This window comes from Lutra lutra, chromosome 4, assembly GCF_902655055.1.
Source record: "Lutra lutra chromosome 4, mLutLut1.2, whole genome shotgun sequence".
Lineage (NCBI taxonomy): Eukaryota > Metazoa > Chordata > Mammalia > Carnivora > Mustelidae > Lutra > Lutra lutra.
This window is the reverse complement of record NC_062281.1, coordinates 14,048,859-14,062,236: the sequence shown is the minus strand read 5'-3', so window position 1 is coordinate 14,062,236 and position 13,378 is coordinate 14,048,859. Positions and strand designations below refer to the sequence as shown.

The 13,378-nt window shown below is 39.1% G+C and overlaps 1 long non-coding RNA gene across 1 annotated transcript in view; it reads left to right on the top strand.

The window, feature by feature from the left end:
• The window catches only part of LOC125098126 (uncharacterized), a 280,918-nt gene extending 267,990 nt beyond the window's left edge, over positions 1-12,928 (top strand). Inside the window, exon 6 of the long non-coding RNA XR_007126726.1 lies at positions 11,361-12,928. This is a non-coding gene — a long non-coding RNA (uncharacterized LOC125098126). The remainder of the gene's footprint in view (positions 1-11,360) is intronic.
• Positions 12,929-13,378: the final 450 nt, after the last annotated feature.

Genomic DNA, 13,378 nt, shown 5'->3' with positions numbered 1-13,378 from the left:
AGTGGGAACTTGCATCATCAGAGAACTAATGCTGTTGAATGTTCTGTAATTAAGGGGAAAGCAGCACAGCTGAATATCTGAGACAGTATTCCAAATTTTGTATAAATTTCCTTTCAATCACCAGCTTCCATCCTGGTTGTGAAAAGAGGGGAAAAAAGAAAAAAAGAACAGAATTCTGTTCTTAGTGTTCATTTTTGACTATCATACTGTGATCCTACTCAGAAAAGGCTAAAATGATTCAATGTAGTCCCTATAAGAGTTTGGCATTTTATGGAGAAAGTGCAGATATATTTGGAATATATGTACTGCTTAGGCATATGAATCATTTATATTCTAGAGTCAAATCTGAGATATATATTCAATCTTGCTTCCAAGGATTTTATAAAACAAATCTTCCATTATTGCCTTATGTGTTATCATCTCTTAGTGGGAAAATAAACTGGAGACTAGAATTTATTTTCCCACCTATACAAGGGGTTAAGTAACTATACAAGGGGATTAAGTAACTCATCTAAGTATAGAAAAATGAGATGCATTAAGAAAAAAAAGAAACTATGGTGAGTGCTGTGAAGTGTGTAAACCTGGTGATTCGCAGACCTGTACCCCTGGGGATAAAAATATATGTTTATTAAATAAATTAAAAAAAAAGAAAAAAAAAACTCATTCAGGGGCTTAGAATAATAAATTTTAAAGAGACCTTCTTATATGTCACATCTAGTGTGACATTACCATAACACTGCCACAACACAGAGATTGTCTCTAGCATATCCCTGGGTGATGACCATCCAAATCCCACTTCAGTACATTCAAAGAAGAGATGATGTGCTTCCTCTCAATGGGATCCCATTTTTCAAAGCAAAGATTCCACATGATCAATGAAGATACTCAGCAGTTACTGAGCAGGCCTGGAAAATGTTGTAATCTATCTGCAAGGCCATGTTAACACCAGGTGGTTTACTGTAGTTGAAACTGGTGGTTTACTGAAGTACTAAGTACTGCAGTAACAGTTATGTATGTGGCTGCTTCAAAAGCTGAGTCAAGACTTCACCCATCCTTATCTTCAATTTTAACCTTTTTATAGGGCTTCTATTTACAACCTTGATGTATTGAATATTTACTGAATGACGAACACTGATGAAGCACTTTCAAAGCTTTGCTCATTTATCCCTTCAGTCACTCCAATGAAGGATTACTATCACCATTTTATAGATGAGAAAATTGAGGGTTAACAATTTGTCCCAGTGAGGGAAGCCATTGTGAGTGGTAAGTGCTGCCCTCAGAATTACTAGAGAGATCTCTAGAACAGTAATTCCAGCTGATGGAAGGTGACCTATTGGAAGAGAGGACTTCTGAAATGGGCATTGAGGATGAACAGAGAGGAAAGCATTCCATACAAAGAGAATACCATGAAGAAAAGGTCTAGGACAGTGAATCTGTGAGACTTCTTATAGGTAACACCCCTGACTCCCTGACCAGGCTCTCTTTACTGTACCATTATGCCTGGTGTATATTTATTAGTTGCCTTATTTGTGGCTCAGATGTTTGACTTCACAGTGCTTGACCCTGGACATGGGTCTCCAAGCTCTCAAGTATAGGATTTGTTCTTCAACCCTACTTGATGTCATAATGGCAGGGATGGCATCAGAGAATCCTGGAGCAGGCAGGGAGGGAGCTCATTCCAAGAGCCAGACTTGGATGCACAGAATGCTCAGAACTCCTAATCCCTTTGTAAGTTGAAGATTTTCTTTTCCTTCAGTGATACCTGTAACAAATTTTGACTAAAGGGAAGAACTGACTCCACTCACCAAATGGCAATCAGTTATAAGTACCAACCCTCAGGGAATCACTCCTCTTTTAAAAAGAAAAATCTCCTTTAAATAATTACACATTGGCCTCTGGGTTAATGCAAATTATGGGATACACTACCAGGGCTTCTGCCAAGAATATATGAGACATTATTTGTAATACTCAATGCCTTCTGCTTTGAGTTATTAATCCATTCTGAGCTTTAATGAGATCAGCTGTGGATCTAGAACATTCTGGAGAGTTTGACACTGAGCCAAATGAGAGGAAAGTAGAATCAGAGAAATTGTACAGCTGGGAAGGTCTTACGAATGGCTTTTTTTCCCTAGAGTTTTCAAACTTGTTTTTAACAATGGAAATCCTTTTTCAGACAGTATCTTAAATGGACCGTGAGGTAGGAGTCTACTGCTCCTGTTATTACTGTTTTGCCTCTTTCTTGACAAAATATACCTAAATTTTCTTTCAGAAAATACCCTGACTCCATTTATACTGTGGTGATTGGCCCTGATCCAGTCCATTGGGGCTGCCATTAACATTTGCAACCTGAGGCCAATGCTGGCACAGGAAGCAGATCTGAGAAATACGAAGAAATGAGCCCCTAAAGTAAACGTAATTAACCTGTGGAACAAGGTGTACCTGAAGCCAGTTGTCCCTGGACTTCTTAGTTATGTAAATAAATAAATTATCCGTTGTGCTTAAACCAGTTTGAGTAGGATTTTCTGTTACTTGAAAGTGAAAACAAGGTAAAAGACTCCAAAACTCAACAATATAGAAAAGATAAAGCCTTACTCCTCTAGTTGAAGTATGGATAGGAAAACTGGAGCAGAACTCACTGCCTACTCCCAGAATTTCCATAAAGCTCTGTCAAAGGACTCTACTCTCCAGTCCAAACCTCTTTACAGATGGACAAACCAATTCAAAGAAGAATACTAAAAATAATGACAGCACACTTGAAGAAATTAAAACATGGTACAAGCTTTTTTTCTTTTTTAAAACAAGCTTCAGAAAATTAGGCAGAATGAGTAGTTACTGCTTAAATATTACAAAAGATTTATTTAGGGAAATCACAATAATAGAGTATACAAAAATAACAGTAAGAAAGTCACTAATGATTATACCACAATAACTCATATAATATAACCATGTTTCACAAAGTCCATAGAAATCATGTTTGCTACCCTGATCATGCTTTTTATAAGCTTGTCAGAGAAATTTCTGGTATGTTCTGATAAAAAATGCACTTCCCCTTTGGGATCTGGCTTATATTATGCCATTCATCTTTCCTTTTCAGCAGGTGGCACACAGTGTTCTCTTGAAGACCATCACCATTACAAGATATATCCTTCTGATGAACTAAAGAAATGCAACATTCAGATCAAAATTTGGTAGCACAATATGAAAGGCACTTGTAGGCCATTGTGCCATAGTAGACTGGTAAAATATCACAGTCTATAAAGGTCAGAAAACCTGGCAAAGTTCACAAGTCAGAGAGAGAAGAATCTGACCATGAATTTATAATTAATGACTCATTGCCTCTTTCATTTAAATGAAGTTACCTACATAGAGGAGCTAATTCCACAAGCCACACTGACTTTCTCTTTCAGTGAGTGAAAAAAAACAATCTAGTGGTTAGATAAACAGATTCTAGACCAAAACTTGAAAGAACATCATTTCCTTCTGTCTCTTATCTAAAGATGAATCATTGCATGACCCCTTTCTGAAGTCTAAGAACCATTTATAGAAATGGTACATGATTAAGTTTGGAACTCAACTCACTAGAAAAACCTTTTATCCTTCTGTTTGATGGAATGTAAATAGTACTAGCTAGAAATACCTCATACTTTCTGGTTAAAAGGAATTTATTTTTGGTCATCGGTATGAACCTTGTATAATTTTTTTGTTTCTTGCTCTCTCATCTAATATATTTAAGTAAAGGAGAATTTTTTAAAACTTCATTTGTGGGACTCCTGGGTGACTCATGGGCTAACCTCTGCCTTCAGCTCAGGTCATGATCCCAGAGTACTGGGTTGGAGGGAATATTGCTCAATAGGGAGCCTTCTTCTTCTGCCTGCCACTCTCCCTGTTTGTGGTCACTGTATCTCTCTCTCTCTCTCTTCCTTTGACAAATAACTAAATAAAATATTTTTAAAAATAAATAAAAACTTCATTTACTGTTAGTGAAAGTTGCTGAAGTATTTGAGGAACCCTCAAGGGACTGGAAGTTGATATATTAAAATATGATTCATTCATGAAAATCCAAGGAAATTATCTTTTTCCCATACACAGAAAGACCAAGGTTTGCTACTCAAACCTCTTCATCTTGTTTGGGCTATCTTAGGTCAGTGAAATCATCAATAACTTGTTAGTAGAGCCAATGAGTTACTAGAAATGCCAGTTGGGTAGGTATCAGTAAAATTTGAGATGATGCAATTTTTCTGAGACCAGAGAGAGACATTGAGGGATCTAACATATCATGACAATATGCTACAGAGTTATTTGCCTGAATTCTAAACTGCTTCTGCCATTTACTAATTATGTGAACTTGGACAAATTATTCATCTCTCCTCAAATGACTTTCTCGGTTTTCTCATCTGTAAAATGGAGAGATATATGGTACTTAATAGGGTTTTTGTAAAGATTAGATGAGTTAATATATATTTAAGACTCTTAAGATGATTTCTGGTATATGATAAGCACTCGATGTTAGTCTTTATTAGTGTATTTGGCTAGTGCAACTGATGAAAGTAGGCAGTTTGTGCCATGAATAGCTTCACCTTGAGAAAGATTGAGATAAAAAACTAGATCTCACCAGCCAGATAAATGTCATGTTAGTATTTCAGGTCAGTCTGGATATTCACTTGTTGTGGTAAATGGAATCCTAATATTCTCCCAAGATTTCTGCCCCATTATGTGCAGTCCCTTTATAATCTCCCACCCCTAGGTATAAGCAGAATCATGTGTACCATGGGGTACCACTCTTGTGATTAGGTAACTAATCAGTTGACTTGGAGTTAACCAAAAAAGAAGATTATCCAGGAGGCCCTGACCTAATCAGGAAGCTCTTACAAAGGACTGAGTTCTTCCAGAAATTAAAAAGGGCTGAAGTGTGGGAAGTTCTGTGGAAGATTCCATATGGCAAGGATCCGAAGTGGTCTTGAAAAACTGGAAACAGTCACTGGACAGCAGAAGAATGGGGGTCTTGGTCTTATACCACAAGGACTCAATTCTGATAATACCCATACAAGCCTGAGTGAGTCCCTTGCTCCAGAGGAGATCACAGCCCCAGCTGGTACCTGGATTTCATTTTTGTGATACAGCCACCAGAGAATGTGGTTGAACTCTAGCCTGAATTTTTAGCTACAAAACCGTGATATAATAAATTGATGTCATTTTAAACTACGACATTTGTGGTAAATTGTTATATAGCAAAAGCAAAATAATACACTGCAAATGATTTAAAGTTGTACCTCATCTGCTTGGCTCATGTAAGGTTAGAAGGCTAGACAGTAAGAGTATACAGTCACCACCTTGCTTCTCACCTGTCCTTGTGAAAGAAGCACAACTCAGGGAATCATGTGGCACCAGCAGGTAGCTTCTGCAAGTAGATTGCTGTCATCCCTCAAATGCCTCTAGTTCCATCAGTACAGTCCCCAGAAGACCCTTACTCTGCAATAGCATCTCCTTTAGGCTTCTATTTAACAGAAATGAAAAAAAAAAAATCCTAATCACTTAATCTGATTTTGGTCTCCCAGAAATGCCCCTAACATCATCACTTACTTCCTTCATAATGTATATCTATGATTATCTTGTTTTTTGTCTTCCTGGCCTATATGGTGTACTTTATGATTGGAAAGTAAGCAACATGTAAATAAGACCTCTATCTTGCTCATATCTCCAGAGCCTGGACAAATGGCTGCCACCTAAGGAATGTTTGCTACATGAAAGTATTAGAGAGAAATATGGACAGTGCCCTGAGAGCAAACACATAATGCTGTTACACATTCATATGCAGGCATTTGTGCACAATTTTATTAAAAGGCTTTCGTAAAACATCATTCATATTCTTGTTTTAGGATTGTTGATACTGTTTTTATGAGATCCTGGAGGATAGAGATTATATCTTCTTACTTTTGTGTTCTTAGTTCTAAATATAGTGGTCAGTTCATGGTAGATGCTTAATAAATGTTTGTGGAATATAATGGAATTGATACCTAAGTTATGAAAATCAAACTATCCTCAGTATGGCCAGACAAATATAGATATAGATATATAGATACACAGACAGTGATTTGACTAACTGTAATTTTTTTTTAATTTTATGAGCTATAGCATTTTCCCACTTCTTTCCTAACTCTTAAGGCTTTTACAAAAGTCTTCTTCCAGTATTCATCTCCTTTTTCCATATTAACTCCCACAAGCACAAGTTTCTCCAAAACTTGACTAAATGACCTTTCCATCTGAAGCTCCTCAGCCCAAGAGTACAGACCAGCTCCAATGATAGGTCATAGCATTTCAACAGCATCAGCCTACCCATTATGTATGATTTTACAATAGGTGCTCTTCCATACCATGAGCTGGTTCTGACCCTGCAGCCTTCCCATCCGGTTTTCTGATGCCCCTATAGATATCTGCATGCAGCTATGACTGTCCTTCCCTATCCCCCCAGTACTGCACTTTTCCTCTAGGTGAACTCTCTGTCCCTCTGCATGTAGAAAAAACTACACATAATACTCACTACCTGCCAGGTTTGAGTGTCTCCTACTCTTGATCTATTTTCTTAAAAGACTTTCCAGGTATCCCATTTTCCAGGAGAACTGTAGATGAACTGCAACACTGAAAATGGAGTGTTAGTCTCTCCCTCTGGTCCCAGAGCCCCCTGCACTTATCTCTTTCACCACACTTAGCACACAGCTGTCTAATGACTAGTTTTTATGTCTGTTTCCTTAAGTAAGCTCCTTGAGAAAGTTTTATTTCTATATACCGAGTTCCTATCATACTGCCTGCTACATAGTCGGTTCTTAAGAAACAGAGTTTGAACTAAGAAATAAATATACCATGAATGAAGGTACTATAGGCAGAACAATATCCTCTCCCCAAAATGTCTACATCTTGAATTCCAGGACCTGGATAGTAAAAAGACTTTTCAAATGCATTTAAGGACTTTGAGATGAAGAGATGATTCTGGATTATCCAGACGCACCCATCACAATCACAATAAACGCCCTTCTAATAGGGAGATTAGTAGAGTCAGAGTCAGGGGAGGAGATACAGCAACAGAATCAGAGGTTGGAGTGATGGAACTGCTGACATTGAAAAGGGAAGATCATGGAGCCAAGGATTTTAGGCAGCTGCTAAAGCTGGAAAAGGCAAGAAAGCAGATTCTCCTGAAGATCCTGCAGAAGGAACACCGTTATTCTAATACATTGATTTTAGCCCAGTGAAACCCATTTGGAAGTCCAAAACCCAGAATTATCAGATAATAAATGTTTTTGTTATTGTTTCAGGCCACAAAATTGGGTGGTAATCTCTTATAGCAGCAGAAAGAGACTAAGAAATGAGTGCACAGGGAGGGAACTATCTTACAAATCTCTTCTTTATAAAAATCTGCTTGCATTGCTCACTGTCTGTTAGTCAATGGTGTTAAGTCCTGCCAACAATAGGAACCATAATTTTTATCTGTGGTAAAGCTCTCCCATCATCTCCTTGGCTTCCTCCTCAACTTTGTGCTGAATGTCATGTGGTTGAGTGGAAGCAACATGGGCTTCAAGAGCAGGAAACATGAATTCAGTCCTAGTTCCATTACTTCTCAACAGCATGCATTAGGACAAGTACCTCCATACCTCTGATTCTATTTCTCCATCTCATTTTCAGCATTGTTATAAGAGTTAGACAACAAACAAGAAATCATAACAAAAAGTGGGTTATTTATGGTAAGCAAGGCAGCCTTCTGAGGAGGTGGGTGAAGTATTCACACTAGAGTGTTTCTTCTCTGGACATCCACGGGATTGTGTGATGGCAGGAGGTGTGGATAGCTAAGTTCCTTCTTCACCTTACAGAAAGAGAAGACTTGGTGCCAATGGGCCGAATCATGGAAGGAACAAAGGAACAAAGAAGTTTGGATGGTGATCACAGCTTTGTAGTAAAGCTTGAAATCAGGTAACGTGATGCCCCCAGTTTTATTTTGTTTTTCAACGTTTCCTAGCAATTGGGGGTCTCTTCTGATTCCATACAAATTTTTGGATTATTTGCTCCAGCTTTTTGAAAAATACCAGTGGAATTTTGATCGGAATGGCATTAAAAGTATAGATTTCTCTAGGCAGTATAGACATTTTTAACAATGTTTATTCTTCTGATCCAAGAGCATGGAATGATCTTCCATCTTTTTGTGTCTTCTTCAATTTCTTTCATGAGTGTTCTGTAGTTACTTGAGTACAGTTCCTTTACCTCTTTGGTTAGGTTTATTCCCAGGTATCTTATGGTTCTTGGTGCTATAGTAAATGGAATCGATTCTCTAATTTCCCTTTCTGTATTTCATTGTTAGTGTATAAGAAAGCCACTGATTTCTGTACATTGACTTTGTATCCTGCCACATTGCTGAATTGCTGTATGAGTTCTAGTAGTTTGGGGGTGGAGTCTTTTGGGTTTTCCATATAAAGAATCATGTCATCTGCGAAGAGAGAGAGTTTGACTTCTTCATTGCCAATTTGGATACCTTTTATTTCTCTTTGTTGTCTGATTGCTGTTGCTCGGACTTCTAATACTATGTTGAACAAGAGTGGTGAGAGTGGGCATCCTTGTCGTGTTCCTGATTTCAACGGGAAGGCTGTGAGCTTTTTCCCATTGAGGATGACATTTGCTGTGGGTCCTTTCATAGATATATTTTATTAAGTTCTGGAATGTTCCCTCTATCCCTATACTTTGAAGCATTTTACCTGATTTCAAGCTTTACTACAAAGCTGTGATCACCAAGACAGCATGGTACTGGCATAAAAACAGACACATAGACCAGTGGAACAGAGTAGAGAGCCCAGATATGGACCCTCAACTCTATGGGCAAATAATCTTCGACAAAACAGGAAAAAATATAGAATGGAAAAAAGACAGTCTCTTCAATAAATGGTGCTGAGAAAACTGGACAGCTATATGTAGAAGAATGAAACTCGACCATTCTCTTACACAGTACACAAAGATAAACTCGAAATGGATAAAAGACCTCAACGTGAGGCAGGAATCCATCAGAATCCTAGAGGAGAACATAGGCAGTAAGCTCTTTGATATCAGCCACAGCAACTTCTTTCAAGATATGTCTCCAGAGGCAAGGAAACAAAATGAAATGAACTTTTGGGACTTCATCAAGATCAAAAGCTTCTGCACAGCAAAGGAAACAGTCACCAAACAAAGAGGCAACCCACTGAATGGGAGAAGATATTTGCAAATGACAGTACAGACAAAGGTTGATATCCAGGATCTATAAAGAACTCCTCAAACTCAACACACACAAACAGACAATCATATAAAAAAAATGGGCAGAAGATATGAACAGACACTTCTCCAATGAAGACATACAAATGGCTGTCAGACACATGAAAAAATGTTCATCATCATTAGCCATCAGGGAAGATTCCAATTAAAACTACTTGAGATACCACCTTACACCAGTTAGAATGGCCAAAATTAGCAAGACAGGAAACAACATGTGTTGGAGGGATGTGGAGAATGGGGAACCTTCTTACACTGTTGGTGGGAATGCAAGTTGGTGCAGCCACTTTGGAAAACAGTGTGGAGATTCCTTAAGGAATTAAAAATAGAGCGTCCCTATGACCCTGCAATTGCACTACTGGGTATTTACCCCAAAGATACAGATGTAGTGAAAAGAAGGGCCATCTGTACCCCAATGTTTATAGCAGCAATGGCCACGGTCGCCAAACTGTGGAAAGAACCAAGATGCCCTTCAGTGGATGAATGGATAAGGAAGATGTGGTCCATATACACTATGGAGCATTATGCCTCCATCAGAAAGGATGAATACCCAATTTTTGTAGCAACGTGGACGGGACTGGGAAGAGATTATGCTGAGTGAAATTAAGTCAAGCAGAGAGAGTGAATTATCATATGGTTTCACTTATTTGTGGAGCATAACAAATAGCATGGAGGACAAGGGGAGATGGAGAGGAGAAGGAGTTGAGGAAAATTGGAAGGGATGAACCATGAGAGACTATGGACTCTGAAAAACAATCTGAGGGTTTTGAAGGGGCTGGGGGTGGGAGTTGGGGGAACCAGGTGATGGGTACTAGAGAGGGCACAGATTGCATGGAGCACTGGGTGTGGTGGCAAAAACAATGAATACTGTTACGCTGAAAAGAAATTTTAAAAAAAAGGTGGGGGGAGAAGTTTGGATGGGACAGGAAAGGTCAGGGGATTGGCAGAAGGCAGCAAGGTCAGTAGTGTAAACTACCCCAGAACTTCCAAATCACCAGAAAAAAGATATAGTACTTTTTTTTTTATGTAAACACATAAAGGCTAATTCATAGAATTTCTCTGACTTAGGGCAAAACAGAGAGAAGTCTCAGGTGGAGGGTGTTCATGAAAGAGTAAGCCGTGGGGCATTAGCAAAAAGTGAAGGGAGGACTTTGACATCCATGGACCATGAGGATGAGAACTGAGCCACGCCTACCCAGCTTCCCACAACACAGGATAGGAGTGACTGGCAAGTTACACACAACAGCAAGGATTTCAGTGCTGGGGGTGTTCAGTACAAGTTCTCTCCTCCATTTGGGAACACTTGACTTCCCAGTTTGTTTACATAGAAACATAGGAAACAGCTGATCTGAACCAACAGAAAACAGTGGGGTCGGCAGGTGGTCGTAGCAGTCAAGAGATCTGTTTCCCCCTCCAGCCCAGGATGTATCCCCTTTTTTCTCAATCTCCTCTCTGCCCTCTGGCCACTGCTGTCTGCTGGGGAAGACTTAGCACAAAGAGCAGGTGGCTTCACAGGCTTCTCATTTAGGTAATGAGTTAGAACTTTACCTAAAGCCAAGCCCAAGGATGCTTCCAGCTGCTACACACTGGATGTTGACAGACAGAAACGTGTGTGTGTGTGTGTGTGTGTGGTGTGTGTGTGTGGTTTGGGTTGACAGGGGGGCTTGGAACATCTTCATAATAATCAACACATTCATAGCTGTTTCCTTTCCCTGCTCCTCCTGCCTTTCTTTTGTAAACCATAAGTTTCTTGAATCACTTGATTCCTTTATGGGGTGATGAAAAGAAATCAAACCTAACTTTAGGTAATAAGCTACCTCTTCAAGCAATCAACTTTATGCACAATTTCAAGGAACTCCTCATTGCCTCTTCTGAACTGCTATAGGAAAAGACTGGAAGGAGACAGGCAAAGACCAACAATATAGGGCGAGGCCCCTGGGCCCCTCTTAAGCTCTGGGTAAATGAATTGCATTCAGAGGACAAAGACAACTTGGCAACTTAAGGCAGGAAATGTGGTCATTACCAACCCAGAGCTGGGTGTGCAAACACAGCCTCTATGTTTATATATATTTTTCCAGGTTGTGGACATTGTTTAAATGCGAAGGAAAAAGTGCAAGAAGGAAATCCTCTTCCTTTTGACAAGACCAAGTTTCACATGCTCGACCTGTATCTTTCGTCTCAAGAGCAAGTGTCACCTCCCTTTGTGTTGGGCATCAGAGAGAGAGATCACAAGCCAGAATTGCACCACTAATGCCAGTCATTCAACAGTCATTTATGGAACACTGATTATAGGACAGTCACTATACTGGGTGCCAGGGTTATAACAGATGAACAAGAAGTGCATGTCCTTTCCTTCCCCCACCAGAGCTCTTGGTCACTGTTGTGGTTCACTTTTTCACACTCACCATCACTACCACCTTTCTTCTCATCATTTAAGGCCATCCTGGACATCTAATTGTGTTTACAAAGCATGTAAGGATAAACAACATGAACATAAAAATAAAAATAGAATCTTAAAAAAATAAAAGAGTGGAAAATAATCACCTGGTGATTTCATTAAAATGCAGATTTCCAGGTATATTTGCATATTATGATTTAGAAAAATCTAGAAACAGGTCCCAGGACTCAACATCTTCAAAACAATCTAGAAGATTCTGATGCAGGCATTTCATGGCTCACATTTTGCAAATACAATCTTCTGTTAAACTATCTTGTACATTTTTGTCACATTCATTGTGTTTTGAATGCACAACAGCCCAAGAAAGTAAATGGGATAGGAATTATTATCTCCAATTATGGATGAGGAAAAGAAATGCATAAGATGCCTATTCCAGCTGATTTATATAACTGGCATCTATTTATTTAAGCTCTACACTAGAAATTATAGAGGATGAGACACTCAGTGGATTTGCATTAGGAGGGTGCAGAAGACAAGCACACAAATATGCCAGGGTGCCTTCCATGCTATTCTATCTGGAATTTACTTTAACACTTATCAGTATATACATGCACATAAATGTATTATGGTAACTTTATTCTGTACCCTAAAGGTGGTAAGTTCACTCATTCACTAATTGGTTCATTCGTTTTAACCCAATATTATTGGGCATTTATTATGTGTCTGACATTATTCTCAGTATTGGGGATACAGTAGTAAATAAAATACACAAAAACATCTGTTTTCATGAATTAACATTCTAGTGGGGGAAAAACAGAGACTAGGAAACCACATCACCCTTCATATCTGAAAAGATCTACCCAGCCAGTGGCTATAGGGCTGTTTGGGGCCTATTTGATGATGAGTATTTATACAAGTGGCAGAGACTGGCTTTTGGTCAAAATATTCCTTCCAGAAGTAAGTTGGGAAGCAGGTGCAGGAACCTCACCTACTAATTGTCAAAAACCGTTGTTTATCAAAATAACCTGACATGCCAATCATAACAGATCATCTCATTTAACCTTTTCCAGTAATATGGGGTATACATACTATCTCCATTTTACAGATGAGACATTCGAGTCCTTAACAGGGTCAAATATTTCCTGATGTTCGGTGATTAAGTACTGAGTAGCAGAGACAGGATATAACAGGTTTGTGGCCATATCCTGTACAATTGCCACTTCTCTATACTGCTTTAAGATCTTGGAGCAACTCTTTTTTTTTTTTTTAAAGATTTTATTTATTTATTTGACAGAGAGAGATCACAAGCAGGCAGAGAGGCAGGCAGAGAGAGAGGAGGAAGCAGGCTCCCTGCCGAGCAGAGAGCCTGACGCGGGCTTGATCCCAGGACCCTGAGATCATGACCTGAGCCGAAGGCAGCGGCTTAACCCACTGAGCCACCCAGGCGCCCCTTGGAGCAACTCTTAACACTTCCCAGGGACCCTGGGTTTCAGTTGGTCATTCTCTCTCATACCAGCAATATTCACCTCATCTTTGTGCTGCCTCTCTAGCCTTCTGGAAAGCTAGTTTAAGGTTCTTTATACCAAAGAATTTTCCAGGACTCATTTTGTTTGTTGATGATCATGCTCACTTCTTAGCTTGTATTAAATCTTGTCTCGCAAAATAACTTTTCTTGAGATTAAGGAGTGCTTTCCCTAC